Here is a 16645-nt window from a genome sequence, read left to right as displayed (position 1 = left end):
CTTGTTACTCTTCCCCTAAGAGTAGTACCGCCCTGAATAGGAGTGTTTTTGCAAACAATTATAGCCTCACACAATCGATCTAGAACAAATTTCGACCAATTATATGAGCTAATCATAGAAACGTCTAAAAGAGCATAAGAAATGGAAAAATCAATAGTTTTATTGGCAGTGGGAAAGAGAAAAACAGAAAAAATGTATAAGTCAAACATTTGTAAAAATTTAGGATCCCCTTCAACTAAATTCATCATTTTTTCCGTTAGAGACTTGAGTGATACCTCATCACTCCCCAGTCCTAAATGAGTCTTCATTGTAGGAACACGAATGTTCGATATAGAAAGTATAAACACATCCCTAGAATCTAAAGGTGTCACAACAAACTCTTTATTGCTATCTACAGAAACAGATGTCCAATTGGATCAAATCTTTGGACATGCCATGGGACAATGGCACGATGAAAAGACGTCATTTTCATCAATGACAAACCGAAAAAGCCAAATGAGCTTATGACTCAATGCTAATTTGTGAAATAAGCAAACAACTATGCTAATTGATTGAATTATTTCAGTAGCTGATGACAATTCTGATTTCATAATCTAATTTCAGATTCTATTACAGATTGTGAGTGCGTGTATGTATGTGTATGTTTGTGTATGGGTGTCTGTGTCTAAGTACGTGTGTCTGTGTACTTATGTGTGTGTGCGTAGTTGTTTGATCATTTAAAATTTAATCTGTATGTGTAAACAGGTACAACATGGTGTTTACTCCATTTACAGGGGTTGACCATCATAAGAGCTGCATTACTTTTGCTACTGATTTCATAGCAAAGGAAGATATAGTGTCATTTAAGTGGTTGTTTAGATAATTTCTCAAGGCAATGGGTGGAAATGAACCGAATTGTATGATTAGAGATCAAGATCCAGCAATGAAAATTGCTGTTAAAAGTGTGTTTAGCAAGACTGAACATCGCTTCTGTATGTGGCACATAATGAAAAAGTTACCATATAAGGTGGAGAAATCAATCATGCAAGAAGAAACTGGTTTCCTAAAAAAATTATGTGCTTGTGTTTGGCATCTTGAAATTGAACCTGTTGAGTTTGAAGAAAGGTGGAACAAGGTGATGGTTGAATACCACTTGGAAGAACATGAGTGGTTAGGTTATATGTATAAGATAAGGAACAAATGGATTCCAGCGTATTTCAGAGATGTGTTCCTTGGAGGAATAATGCGTACAACATCAAGCTCTGAAAGCGAAAACAACTTTCTCTGCTCCTTTACGAATCCTCATGTGTCACTTGTTGAGTTTTACTTGAGATATGAAGCTGCAGTTGATGCCTAGAGACACACTCAAGGTCAGAATGATAACGATTCAAAGCATAAATATCCTGAGTGCAAAACACCACTAGGGATAGATTAGTATGCCTCACATTTATATACCAACTCTGTCTTTTATGAATTTCAATATGAGGTTGAAATTGCTTGTTTTTCTTATGGTGTTGATGAATTGAAGAAAGAAAATGGATTGGAAGTTGCAAAAGTAAGTGAAGGAAATCGGATTATAACATTTGATGTTGTGTTTAATCCAACTAACTATGACACCACATGTTCTTGCAAGCTATTTTATAGACAAGGAATTCCATGTAGACATATGATTTGGGTTTGGAAAGAAAAAAGGTTTGAAACCATTCCTGAGTAGTATATGCTACAAAGATGGACTACTATGGCACTGAAAAAAGCAAATTTTGACTTGGGTGGAAACCAGTATGAGCAATGTGCTAATTTAATTGACAAGAAAAAAATTGTTATAGGATTTATGGTCAGAGATACACACTTGTGTAAGTTTGGCAGAAAGCAATGATGAAGATATTCAAGTTCAAGGAATAAGAAAGAATTTGGAGGCTAAGAGGATTGTAAGGAATAATGAAACAACAGGAAGTGTAAACAACAAAGGACAAGACATTGAGCTATTGATTGGAGCTAGTGTGCCAACTGAAATAATTGTCAAACCTCCAAAAATTTCAAAGAATAAAGGGATTGGAGTTCATGTATCAAATGTAGGGACTTTAAAAGCGAAAGGGGCTGAGAATGATGTGCCAAATGTTGAAACAAGAGGTAGAAGTGCAAAAAGGCAGAAGGGAGAAAAAGAAAAGGTTGTAGAACAAAACCAGAAAAAGAAGAGATTATGTAGAGGTTGTGGTGAATTGAGTAATCATGATATTAGAAATTGTCCAAACAAAGTATAATGATACTTTTATACAAATATAAAAGTTAATATTTTTATATAAATATAAGATTTAGCATTTTGTGTTTTTAATTTTGTTGAAATGAGCAAATAGTTAATGCTCATTTGTCAAATGAGTAAACGTTCCTTTTAATAATACATTAAATCAACAACCATTTGGCAAATGAACAATTATATACTGTTTGGCAAATGAACAATTAATTTTTTGCTCATTTAAAAAATGAGCGAATAGTTAGTTGCTCATTTGTCAAATAAGCAAATAGTTACTCATTTGTCAAATGAGCAAATAGTTAGTTGCTTATTTGTCAAATGAGCAAATAGTTAATTAGCAATTTAACAAATGACCAACAACATAGTTAATAAGATAGAAAATGATATCCATTACATTGACATTGCAAAATTATACTTAGAAAATCCTAACAACATCATAAAAACATTTGATCAACTAAGAACATTTATCACATTTGTCCTATTAAGAAAATCATAAAATTAACACTTCTATTGTTCTTTACAAAAACAATACAAATCATAAGAACAATTGATCAACTTCAATCTTCAATTCTCTCCGTTAATTGCTCTTGGATTGCTGCCCCTAGTTTTCTTCAGCATCACTTGCTTCCTCAACCTTTTTTTCTTTTGGAAAACTTGTTAACAAGTTTAACAATATTTACTTCACTTGAAATACTTGAGAGGGTATACTTCAAACAAAGTTTTTCAATGATTATGTCCTGCAAAGAGAAAAAATGAAACAATAGGTTGGACTTACATTATTTTTCTTTAAATGTGAAAGACTATAAGTTGCAACAACAAGCATTAAATGTGAAAGACTTACATTAATTTTCTTTAAATTTGAATTTCACTTTTGCAAACCCATATATGTGTCCATATGCCTCATCATTGCAACACCTTAATGCAAATGATGATCATCTGAAGACTTCCAAGGTAAATCAACCACAACAGACTCCATAGACTTGATCTGTTTTGACAAAACAACACTTTGTACACTTCCTTCACCATTCATCAAATATGAAAATGCACTTTTCTGAAAATCAACAAATAAGTTAAAATAAGAATCTGATTCCAGAAACTAATTTCAAAATCTGATTTCAGATTCTATTACAGGTTGTATGTGTGCTTGTGTGTGTGTGTGTGTATGTGTGTGTGTGTGTGTATGCGTGTGTGTGTGTGTGTGTGTGTGCCTATGTATGGGTGTCTATATGCGTGAGTGATATAATGAGAGGAGACACCGATAAGGAATCTAGTAATAACATGACAGGCATGAATGAGGATATTGATGATGAAGAACAAGTGGCAGAAGACATACCAGATTTTTAAGCAATTTCTTATTTTCTCTAGGACCTTCACTATAATCAATAACCTCAATTGTACCACAGTCTGTGATGGTGTTAAAACATACTAGATAATAATGATCCTTTTCAAATACTGGGAAAAAGAAAAGCTCAATATCTTTCTTTGGGTTGATTGTTTTGCTGAATTCCAACTCCACAACCTCACAAAACATTTTATTCCTTTCTTGAGCACGATCACTTTCGTATTGAAAAAGGCAATCCTAAAAAAATACATAAAGAAAATTACATAAATAAGATGAATATAAATGAAAAGAGTAAATAACAAATGAGCAAATTGAATATGAAATGAGAAAAGTCATATAAAATGAGTAAATTGAAATATTTTTTACAAATGAGCAAGTGAATATTTGACAAATGAGCATTGAATAGTTTGCTTATTTGACAAATGAGGAAAGAACTAATAATAGTTTTTGCAAATACAAAACAACATCTACATTCAAAGATAAAAAAATTATATGAAATTTTGCTCATTAAAATTCAGAACAGTAGACCACGCATTAATGATATCATCATGAATTTTGCTATGAGTTTTTAGCATTTCAAGTTGAAATACAGCATTAGTACAGTATCAGGCTCACCCTCGCATAAAAACCCTGCATCACTTCGTATAAGATTTAGGGAAGTTAAAATAATTTCAATCGTAGATATGTAAAGTGAGAATATAAAGCTTGACCTGTTATAAGAAAGAAAAAATACTTACAAACGATTTTTCTTCTCATGAAAAAAAGAATCCATAACACCTTTCTGAACTGCTGTTAATGGTGTATATATGTTCATAATACGAGACTTAAAAGGAGATCTTCTTTGGAATAAAACTCTCATTTTCAGCATCTCCTTTTCTCTTAAGCGTAATTGGATCTTCTTGAGCATTCACAGCATCAGCATCATCCGCAACAGCAGCAACAGCTGATTTAGAAGCACCAACTTGTGCACTAACAGGAGCAACTACAGGTACATCTGTAGATGCAATGCCAGGGGACTTCTCCTGAGAATCAGTTTCTTGAGAAGAGACTCCTAAGCTGAATTAAGGAGTTCTACATCCTTTGGCAACTGAACTTCTTAAACTATATCTCATACTTGACTCTCCAAGTTTTTTAAACACATGTTCAGCAATTGGATCTTCTTGAGCATTCACAGCATCAGCATCATCTGCAACAGCAGCAACAGCTGATTTAGAAGCACCAACTTGTGCACTGACAGGAGCAACTACAGGTTCATCAGTAGGTGCAATGCCAGGGGACTTCTCGTGAGAATCAGTTTCTTGAGAAGAGATTCCTAACCTGAATGAAGGAGTTCCACATCCTTTGGCAACTGAACTTCTTAAGAAATATCTCATACTTGACTCTCCAAGTTTTTTAAACACATGTTTAGCAACCTTAGGCTGTATGATAACATCAAGTATACCACTTGCTATGTGAACACATTCAGCAGCAATCTTAGTAACATCAATTGGTTCTGATTCAATCAGATGATCAACCCTAGCATTAATTGTAGATTCAACATCCTTGTCATTGCCTGAAATCTTTGAAAACCTATCCCAAGCTTCAATTACAACTGGATCTTGCCAATACTGTTCATCTTGGCTAAATGAAAGAGGAATATCTTCAGTCAAAGCTTTAGAGCTTATCTTCTGCTCATCACAAACAGTCATTGCATCTTCCTTCAGCTTTTGAATCTTCTCATTGTTTGGAAAATACTTAACAGCAGTTTCGTGTTTTTCTCTGAAATCCATGTATGCCAAGACTAGATTTGTAGATGCTGTTGTAAGCTCTATAAGGCATTTTTATAAAAATAAAAAAAACAATACAACTTCACAAATTAAGTAAAAAACAAAAAACAATTAGGAAAAAAAAAATGAGCGAAGTCATATAAAAATGAGCAAATTAATATAAGTTTCCAGAAAAGTCATAAAAATACCTTCTTTGGATCTTGTTCAATTTCTTCATTTTTTGTATGAATTGGATCAGATTGTTCCTAAAATCAAGCAAAGACAAAAATAAAAAATTAGGTAATTGTGTAATTTTCATCCAAATCACACAGAGTATCAAATGAGCAAAAAATAATTGCTCATTTGATAAATGAGCAAATATTTTTTTTACTGATTTAGGAGGTCCATTAATGTGCTATAAAGAGCACAACATTGTATCATTTTCCTAAAAGCAAGATTTGTTCCAATTCAATTCTTCAAGCAATGCCAAAGACATAGAAACATTAAGTATTAGTTACAAGTGAAATACCATTTTTGGTTGTTTGCTGCCAGAAGGACCAACAAGCTTCTGATTTTTATCAAAAACTACAAGCCTCCCCTTAAAAATTTCCAATTTATCACGAGGTGACAACATATTGGTTGTCCAACCTTTGAGAACTGGAGTTTCTCGTTTGGCTCTAACTTCCTCAATGACAAACAAAATCAACGTATAAAAGTTACAAATAAGTAAGATAGAAAAAATTAGTACATTAAAATTAAACAAATAACAACAAATAGTAAATTAAAAATCAACAAATAAGTAAAAAATACTATATTAAAAAAACAACAAAAATTAAAGTAATACCATAAAAGAACGAATTTGAGGTTCTTCCTAGAAAAGCTTGGCCTTCACAAGTGAATCAAGGATATACTTGCACCAATTCAAGTCCTTTATTTTATCAACATCAGAAAGAAATGTGAGAATATCAGAATTGAAATTCACATTTTGTTTCCCTGACAAAAAAATGAGCAAAAGAAAAGAAAAATGAGCAAAAGGAAATTTAAATGAACAAAATATAATATAAATAAGCAAACTTAAAACCATGATGTTGGCTCTCCACCTTTTCCTGATGATACAATTAATTTTTAATATAACTTGAAATTTTTTAACAAATATGTTAATATGAAGTATGTACCAAATCCTATTCCAAATTTGTTCACCCATCTCATCATTGACTAACAACAATAATCCATCAAATTATACAAACTACTTAAATAGCCTAAAAGATAAATACATAGAACAAAAGATATATATATATATATATATATATATATATATATATATATATATATATATATATATATATATATATATATATATATATATATATATATATATATATATAATATATATATATATATATATATATATATATATATATATATATATATATATATATATATATATATATATATATATATATATATATATATATATATATATATATATATATATATATATACACGTACATATATATATATATATATATATATATATATATATATATATATATATATATATATATATATATATATATATATATATATATATATATATATATATATATATATATATATATATATATATATATATATTTATATCTTATTCTGAAAGTGTCAACAGTCTCTATCTAATGATGTATAGTTTCAAGTAACTGATTCTATACATATATGACCAACAACTTAGATAATATAATTGCTATATATAGCACACAACTGTTAAGTGCTAAATATAACTAAAAAAAGCAAAATAGAAATAAAAAGTTTACCATCCATGAATGTAGAAACGCATAGCACTACAAAGTTCCTTTTGAACATAAGACCAGTTGAGTTATGGTCTTTCAGAAACTCTTTCTGGTCCCCTATTTTGATAGAGAGTGAGTTGCTTTTGAATTGCTTCTTCCATTGCTGAATCACTCTATTATCTCTAGAAAAATTATTTTTGTCAATTTCTTTGCCACCCATTGGCAGCCCAAGTACTTGATGCACATGCTCTTCAGTGACACAAAAAGGTTCAGAATCTGGAATGTTGAAAGAGCATGTGTTAGCATCAGAGTGATGAACCAACCATAAACCCAACTGCAAAGGCAGTTGGGTCACCTTCAAGAACTCCATATACCCGAATCCTATTGCTCTAATAGCTTTCAACTGATTTTCTGAACATTTTTCAATAACTTGAACTATGGATGAAGAGGACATCCGACTATGTAATGTCCCAAAAACATGAGACTTCAAATCTTCCCCTTCGTTGCTGGATTTCGTCTCCTCCAGCTTATTCTTTTGTTTTTCTTTCAATCCTTTTTCAACCTTCTTACCTTTAACCTTAGTACCAACTACTACCTTTGATGAACCAACATCAGCAGCAGGCCCTGCTGAACCAACATCACCAGCAGGCCCTGTTGAACCAACATTAGCAGCAGGCCTTGCTGAAACAACATCGGCAGTAACACCTGATGAACCAACATCGGCAGCAGGCTCCTTTTCAATAGACTCCCTACTCATAAAAAACAATTAAAAAAAAGTAAATAATTAGTTGGTAATTTTATACAAATGAGCAAAAACATAGATACTCATTTGTCAAATGAGCAAAAACGTAGATGCTCATTTATCAAATGAGCAATAAAACATAGATGCTCTTTAAGTGACAAGCAAAAATTTTTGCTTTAACCAACCTAGAAATTGATTTTAATCAGTAAACCTACTCTCACATGCTTCATACCCATCTTACATTCCTCCCACCTCATTCCAACCCCAAATCTATCCTTAAGTGCAGTGGTAATACCCTATAACTACTTGTTATCCGAAACAAAATCAGTAGACTTAAATGAGCTAAAATTCATTTACTGCAAGACCATAAATGACAAAACAAACAGGAGACAATGAGTAATTATGGAGTACATTTCATTATATTTATTCTCTGAAATTAGATTTTTGTTCTGTTATTAAAGCTTAATTTCAAATGAATAAAGCCTTTTATACACATAAACAAGGCTAATAATGCTTTTTGTTTCCTAAATGCAGCAAATTTGTCATAGAGATCTTAAGTTGGAAAACACTCTCTTAGATGGCAGTTCAGAATCGTGTCTCAAAATCTGCGACTTTGGCTACTCTAAGGCAAGGAAACTCCTCTGAATCTATCATTTTATTTATAATCAATTACTAATCATGACTAATCTTTGTTAATTATAATAGTCTACAGTGCTACATTCTCAACCAAAATCGACAGTAGGAACACCGACCTATATCACCCCAGAAGCCCTTTCCCGAAAGGAATATGATGGAAAGGTAGTGTAACAACTAGTGAATAGTGATAGAGCACTCTAGATTGCAATAAAAATATAAACAACTACATGTGCTACATAGATGTAATATTTCAAGCAGAAAAGCTCAGTAAGGTCAAGAGATTAAACAAAATTCAGCAGCTTAGGTAGACTACATGACATAAAGGTGCAATGTATGTTAAAATTAATGAGCTAAAATCAGAAAAAATTAAATGAACATCAAAACAAAAATAAAAAAATGAATGCAACCTAAAATTAATTGAAAAACAGCAAATGTATAAACAAATGACTCACATTAATGAAAAATTGATGAAGATTAAAGAACTTGTGATGAAAAATCAGAGAGCAGCAAGTAAGGTCAGGAGATTAAACAAAATTCAGCAGGTTAGATAAACTACATGACATATAGGTGCAATGTGTGTTAAAATTAATGAGCTAAAATCAGAAAAAATTAAACGAACATCAAAACGAAAATAAAACAATGAATGTAACCTAAAATTAATTGAAAAACAACAAATGTATAAACAATAGACTCACATTAACAAAAAATTGATGAAGATTGAAGAACTTGTGATGAAAAATCAAAGAGCAGCAGAATAAAAGAGAGAAAAATGAGAGAAAAAGAAGGAGGAAAGAGAAAAAAGTAGAAAAGTAGGAAATAAATTTTGAAATAAATTTGTTTTCTTTTGTTTGTTTTACTGAGTTGTATTATGACCCTTGGATGTAGTTGATCCAACGGTAGTATTATGTCCTTCAGATTCTATAGTAAGGTGCCCAAACAATGCAAGCATCGTGCCTTGAACGACCAACAAGAACATAACATAACAGAAGGTGTAGCTTTATTTTTTGGTTCAACATCGTGCCTTGAACGAGCACATAGATTAAACACTTTAATGAGTTTCAACTGATCGAGAGCTGCTCGAATGAGCAGCCCATGGGTTCAAATGAGCAGTTGGTCTAGAGAGCATATGATGCTGGTTTTTTGGTTATTTGGCTTTCTTAGAGCTATTATGTCTAATTTATTCATATCTTTAAGTATGCATACTTATTAATGTACGTATAATCATACAATAGTATAAAAGAACTGAAAATTTTCACATGTCGATTTTATAGAGTTTTGCCAAATGGAGCATTTTTACGGGTTTAAATGTGATTGTGCGATATTCAATTATTTATGATTTTAAATATTAAGGGTAAGTTTTTTTAAAAAAATTATTAAATCAAATCATACAATCATACTCCCTCCTATTTACCACAAGTGTCTCATTTGCTTTTTGGACACTATTCATCTCTTACTCTTAATTTGTATTTTATTATTAATCTATAAATTAAAACATACTCAAGTGAGATCTTGTTTGATTCGTGTCAATGCAAGGATTATTTATATCAAATTTATATAATTTTTAATTATGCACAATTAGAGATATTGAGGATTGAAAAAGTGAATTGGATATAGTGCATAAAGGAAATGGGACACTTGTGGTGAATAGAAGGGAGTAAAATACTATAAAAGAACAGTAAAATTGCAAATAATGATTTTTTAGAGCTTTGTCAAATGAAAGAACTTTTATAGGTTCAATTGTGATTGTGGAAAATTCCAAAAAATTTTATTATTTTACTTATGATTTTAAGTATCATACAATACTATAAAGGAAAAATTACCCTGAATAATACGAACTTTCATTGATTTTCCTACAATAATACGAACTTTCAATTAACCATGAATAATACGAACTTTGATACATATTTCCCGCTGGCATACCATTTTACCTGTTACAGGTAAACTTACTCATTCCTTAAAAATTTTTTTTTTTGGCTGATAAAACTAAGTAAGAAAAATTACTCTGAATAATACGAACTTTCACTGATTTTCCTACAATAATACGAACTTTCAATTAACTATGAATAAAATACGAACTTTGATACATATTTCCCGCTAGCATAATGAAGAAATGGGGAATTTACCGTTTCTCCAGGTAAAGAATCGGTCAGGTATGCTAGCGGGAAATATGTATTAAAGTTCGTATTATTCATGGTTAATTGAAAGTTAGAATTATTGTAGGAAAATCTATGAAAGTTCGTATTATTCAGGGTAATTTTTCCTACTATAAAAGAACTTGGAAATTTCAAATGGAATTTTATAGAGCTTTGCCAAACAAAGCAAAGATTCAAATGTAATTATGTGAAATTCAAAAATATTTTAATAAATTATTTATGCTTCAAGCTAAGTATTTAAACAAAATTTTCAAATATTTTATTAGATCAAATCTACCAATTAAAATATTTTTGAAAACTATACAAATAAAATATTTTTGAAAGCTTTACAAAGTGATGCATGATTTGATTGCAACTATTTATAAGTAATATTATGGTTGCATATAAGAACTATTTTATATAGCAAGCAATGCATATCTTTTATAATATAAACTATTTTATCTAATTTAAAAAATTTATGTTGAAAATTATGTTGAAAATTATGTTGAAAATTGACAAATGGCATGTTCTAAGAGCTCTATCATGTGTTTTAATTTTATTGAGAATGAGTGAATTATTGGATTATGTGGATAATAAGTTTGCAAGCATGTCAATTTCGACATAAACTTATTTTTACAAAATCGTTTATTTCACAAAATAGCTACTTTTGGGCAGAATATATGATCAATAATTATTTATTCAATCAAGCAATAATTATAATGTTATAAAAACATATCTTAATTTTTACATAATTTTATTAATATTATAATTTGATAATTATGTTATACAGTTGCATCTTTCTTAAATTTACATTCGTGCATTGCACGATTTTGTATGCTAGTTCTTTATAAATAGAGATCAAATACGCTGATTGTAATCATCCAAAAAATAACCCCTATGACTAAACAAATAGCTTAATTTTCCCTTATCCTCAATTGTAATAATTCATTGTAAGAGTTCTTCGAAATTCATTTGTTAAACTGGATGATGAAGAGTTAGTTATTTACTTGCTATGTTGTCTACCTCCATCTTACAAATACTTTAGCGAGATTCTACTTTATCGTAGAGACAATTTGAGTAGTGATGATGTGAAAAAAATCTTCAACACAAAGGGATTTGATTGACTCACAATTGTTACACAAAGTTGGTTGTTTTGAGGCGAAGGCACTAGTACAAAAAACCTCATTTCCTGCGGGTTTTTGGCCATAATATGCTACAGTTTTGGCCCCAAGCATTAGTGATAGCAGCAAATGGCCTATTTTAAATACTGCGGTTTTAAACTGCAACAAAAAAGGGCACCAAATGTTGCGGGCCAAAAGAAAACCGTAGCATATAGTTTTCAAGGCATATAGTAGAAAACTATATGCTGCGGGCCACCAGAAAACCGCAGCATATAGTAGAACAATATATGCTGCGGTTTTTTGATGGTCCGCAACATATAGTTCAATTTTTTTTTCTTTTTTCGTTTATACTAAAAATAATCCAATAATAATGTACAATGTAACAAACAATAATTAATCCAATAATCCAATGATAATCACAATTAATCACCAATAATCTCTGTGTAATGATAAACTCTAAATCGTATATATATAATAATATGTACGTACATATATATACATTAAAGTCCTAAAAAATGTAAACTAATTACAATTTACCAAGCACAAAAATTAGCAAGATACACGGCGATCTTGTCTTTTAATTCATTTCTCAAGGGGCGTGTTTCCCTTGGAATGTCGTATAAAACATATAATACAATATAAAATTAAAAGATTAATAAACATTAGATTTTACCAATAATAATATAGTAAATATATATATATATATATATATATATATATATATATATATATATATATATATATATATATATATATATATATATATATATATATATATATACATATATATATATATATACATATATATATATATATATATATATATACATACATATATATATATATACATACATATATATATATATACATATATATATATATATATACATATATATATATATATACATATATATATATATATATACATATATATATATATATATATATACATATATATATATATATACATATATATATATATATATATATATATATATATATATATATATATATATATATATATATATATATATATATATATATATATATGTTATAATTTAAGAACATAACAAATACTTACCGCATCTATGTTTTCGACTCCAACCTCATTCACGGATTTTAAAATATCTTCCATGTATTTCAGAGTGTAGTACCCGCAATCAACGGAATTTGAAGGTTGTCGAAAGCATTAAGAGAAAATAGATGTTAGTGCCAAAAAAGCTTAAAAACACATAAAATCTCAACTTAACACGTAATTTCTAGCATATGACTATGATTTTCAATACTAACCACTTGAACACAATAATATATACCAAATAGTGTTGTGTGCCAAGTTTCGTGCAAAACAAACCAAGTTTGAGCTACTTTATGCGCTTAAGTGCCAAAAAAGCTTAAAAACGCATAAAATCGCAACTTAACACGTAATTTCTAGCATATGACTATGATTTAAAATTCTAACCACTTTTACACAATAATTGTGTGCCAAGTTTCGTGCAAAACAAACCAAGTTTGTGCTACTTTATGCGTGAAAGTGCCAAAAAAGCTTAAAAACGCATAAAATCGCAACCTAACACGTAATTTCTAGCATATCACTATAATTTTCAATTCTAATCACTTGAACACAATAATATATACCAAATAGTGTTGTGTGTCAAGTTTCATGCAAAACAAACCAAGTTTGAGCTACTTTATGTGCTTAAGTGCCAAAAAAGCTTAAAAACGCATAAAATCGCAACTTAACACGTAATTTCTAGCATATGACTATGATTTAAAATTCTAACAACTTTATCACAATAATTGTGTGCCAAGTTTCATGCAAAACAAACCAAGTTTGTGCTACTTTATGCGCGAAAGTGCCGAAAAAGCTTAAAAACGCATAAAAGTGCAACTTAACACGTAATTTCTAGCATATGACTATGATTTACAATTCTAACCACTTCAACACAATAATATATACCAAATAGTGTTGTGTGCCAAGTTTCGTGCAAAACAAACCAAGTTTGAGCAACGTAATTTATGCGCGAAAGTGCCAAAAAAGGTTAAAAACGCATAAAATCGCAACTTAACACGTAATTTCTAGCATATGACTATTATTTACAATTCTAACCACTTCAACACAATAATATATACCAAATAGTGTTGTGTGCCAAGTTTCGTGCAAAACAAACCAAGTTTAAGCTACTTTATGCGCGAAAGTGCCAAAAAAACTTAAAAACGCATAAAATCGCAACATAACATGTAATTTCTAGCATATGACTATTATTTACTATTCTAACCACTTCAAAACAATAATATATACCAAATAGTGTTGTGTGCCAAGTTTCGTGCTAAACAAACCAGGTTTGAGCTATGTACTTTATGCGAGAAAGTGCCAAAAAAGATTAAAAACGTATAAAATCGCAACTTAACACGTAATTTCTAGCATATGACTATTATTTAAAATTCTAACCACTTCAACAATAATATATACCAAATAGTGTTGTGTGCCAAGTTTTGTGCAAAACAAACCAAGTTTGAGCTAGCAATAAAAAACCAAGAAACGACAAAGAGGGCAGATTTGAACTGTAGCCTACCCGTTGACCAACCTACCTTGCTGCGTGGTTTGAGCCTTAACCAAGGAGACCTGGTGCCGAAAAACTATGGAAATGTGATCTCCATACATGGACCAAGCCATTAAGGCCCAAGAACAATGATTGTGGTGCACACAGCTGTCTAGGATACGAGCGCAAGGTGGCCCAGTCACTGATCAGTGATGATCAGATCCCAAACTGTTGGGTTGTTTTTAATTTATGTTTTTAGTGGCATATTGTATAACACGTGATTTTTATTGCTGTTAGCTAGCTAGAAACCTATAAATATAGGTTGTTTCTCTTGTATATGGATTCAGTTTTATGATTAATATGAATTCTCACTTTATGCGCAAACGTGCGAAAAATTCTTAAAAACGCATAAAATCACAACTTAACACGTAATTTCTAGCATATGACTATGAATTACAATTCTACAAACTTCAACACAATAATATATACTAAATAGTGTTGTGTGCCAAGTTTCGTGCTAAACAAACCATGTTTGAGCTACTTTATGCGCAAAAGTGCCAAAAACGGTTAAAAACCCTTAAAATCGCAACTTAACACGTAATTTCTAGCATATGACTATGATTTACAATTCTAACCACTTTAACACAATATTATATACCAAATAGGGTTGTGTGCAAAGTTGCGTGCAAACAAACCAAGTTTTGAGCTACTTTATGCGCGAAAGTCCAAAAAGAACTTAAAAACCCATAAAATTGAATAGTGTTGCATTGTGTACCTTTACTGCTGTTCATTTCGGAAATGTGGCTCTAAATATAGATCCCATTTGTCCACGTACTTTCTTCATTGTGCTGAAATGCATGGGAAAAGTAATACTATATATATATATATATATATATATATATATATATATATATATATATATATATATATATATATATATATATATATATATATATATATATATATATATATATATATATATAATATATATATATATATATATATATATATATATATATATATATATATATATATATATATATATATATATATATATATATATAACACTTAATTAAATCAAATTGGTAAAATAATTAATATTACGTACGCATTCAACAACGCTTTGAATTTTTTGTTGCGAGGCGGGCTTAGAGGTTTTTGTAATGAGTCGAAGACGCGCACAGTGTTCGTTAAAGGACAAATGACCAAAAGGTTCTACAAAAAATCTATATTTGTTATTGCCAATTAAATTAATTTTAAAATGAAACTAACTGAATAAAAATAGTAAAGTTGCTTACCGCAGTATCATTCCATAGAGAGTTCTTCAAACCCTCTGGAACCTCGTTCCATGCGTGCAATATGCAAATCTTGCGGATACATAGGCCCACTTGTTTTCCGTATTACCTATGCCATTTTCCGCAGGGTTGACCCAATGCATTGTATTCCAAATGCATGGGTTCTGTGACTTTGAGGTTTTTCGTAGGACCTCGCCCTTTTCTTTTCTTACTAGTATTGAGAGCATCCATTGGTGGGGTGTCTTCAGTCTCAAAATCATTGTCAAGTGGTGGAGCGTCTTCAGCCATACGCTCGTATCTCACAATTTGGTCTTCTTCAGTGTCGTAACTATGATGCTTATTATCCGAGGTCTCAATCTCGGGAACAATTTCGTCTCTGAAAAGATGCATTGTACATCAGTACCTGAAAGAGTATGAATAGAAATGTATTATAACACAAGCTAAGTAATATTAAGAATATGACTATGATTTACAATTCTAATACATTCAACATAATAATATATACCAAATAGTGTTGTGTGCAAAGTTTCATGTAAAACAAATCAAGTTTACTTTATGCGTGAAAGTGCCAAAAAAACTTTAAAAAGCTTAAAATTCATACTTTGTGAATCACTTAATTTAAATGTATTCCTTTCGTGTGATCTACACGCATATAACCAACATCGACATCATCTTGATCCACTGATTTTGGATTGATAAAGGGCGGGGAGTCTTCAAAAGCTTCATATTCTTCCTCATCCTCAACATCACCTATACCAAGGATGCTTCTTTTTCCCAGTACAACAACTGACCATTTTTTATCAGACGGGTCTACAATGTAGAATACTTGCTTGGCTTGTGTGGCTAGTATGAATGGCTCCTCACTATCACGCAAACGAGCTAAGTCTACAAGAGTGAATCCACAAGGGTCGTCATTTTTTATGCATCGTCGGTTATTATCTATCCACTTACATTTGAAAAGACCAATTATCTACCCGCCCGTAGTATACCAATTGAGCATCAACTGGATCTTGATCCTTGGCACTCGCGTAAAATGTAGATGACGCCAAAATAGAAACCGCACTATTCTATAGATAAG

Source organism: Amaranthus tricolor, chromosome 1, assembly GCF_026212465.1.
Source record: "Amaranthus tricolor cultivar Red isolate AtriRed21 chromosome 1, ASM2621246v1, whole genome shotgun sequence".
In the NCBI taxonomy this organism is placed as follows: Eukaryota; Viridiplantae; Streptophyta; class Magnoliopsida; order Caryophyllales; family Amaranthaceae; genus Amaranthus; species Amaranthus tricolor.
Note: the sequence above shows the minus strand (reverse complement) of the source record.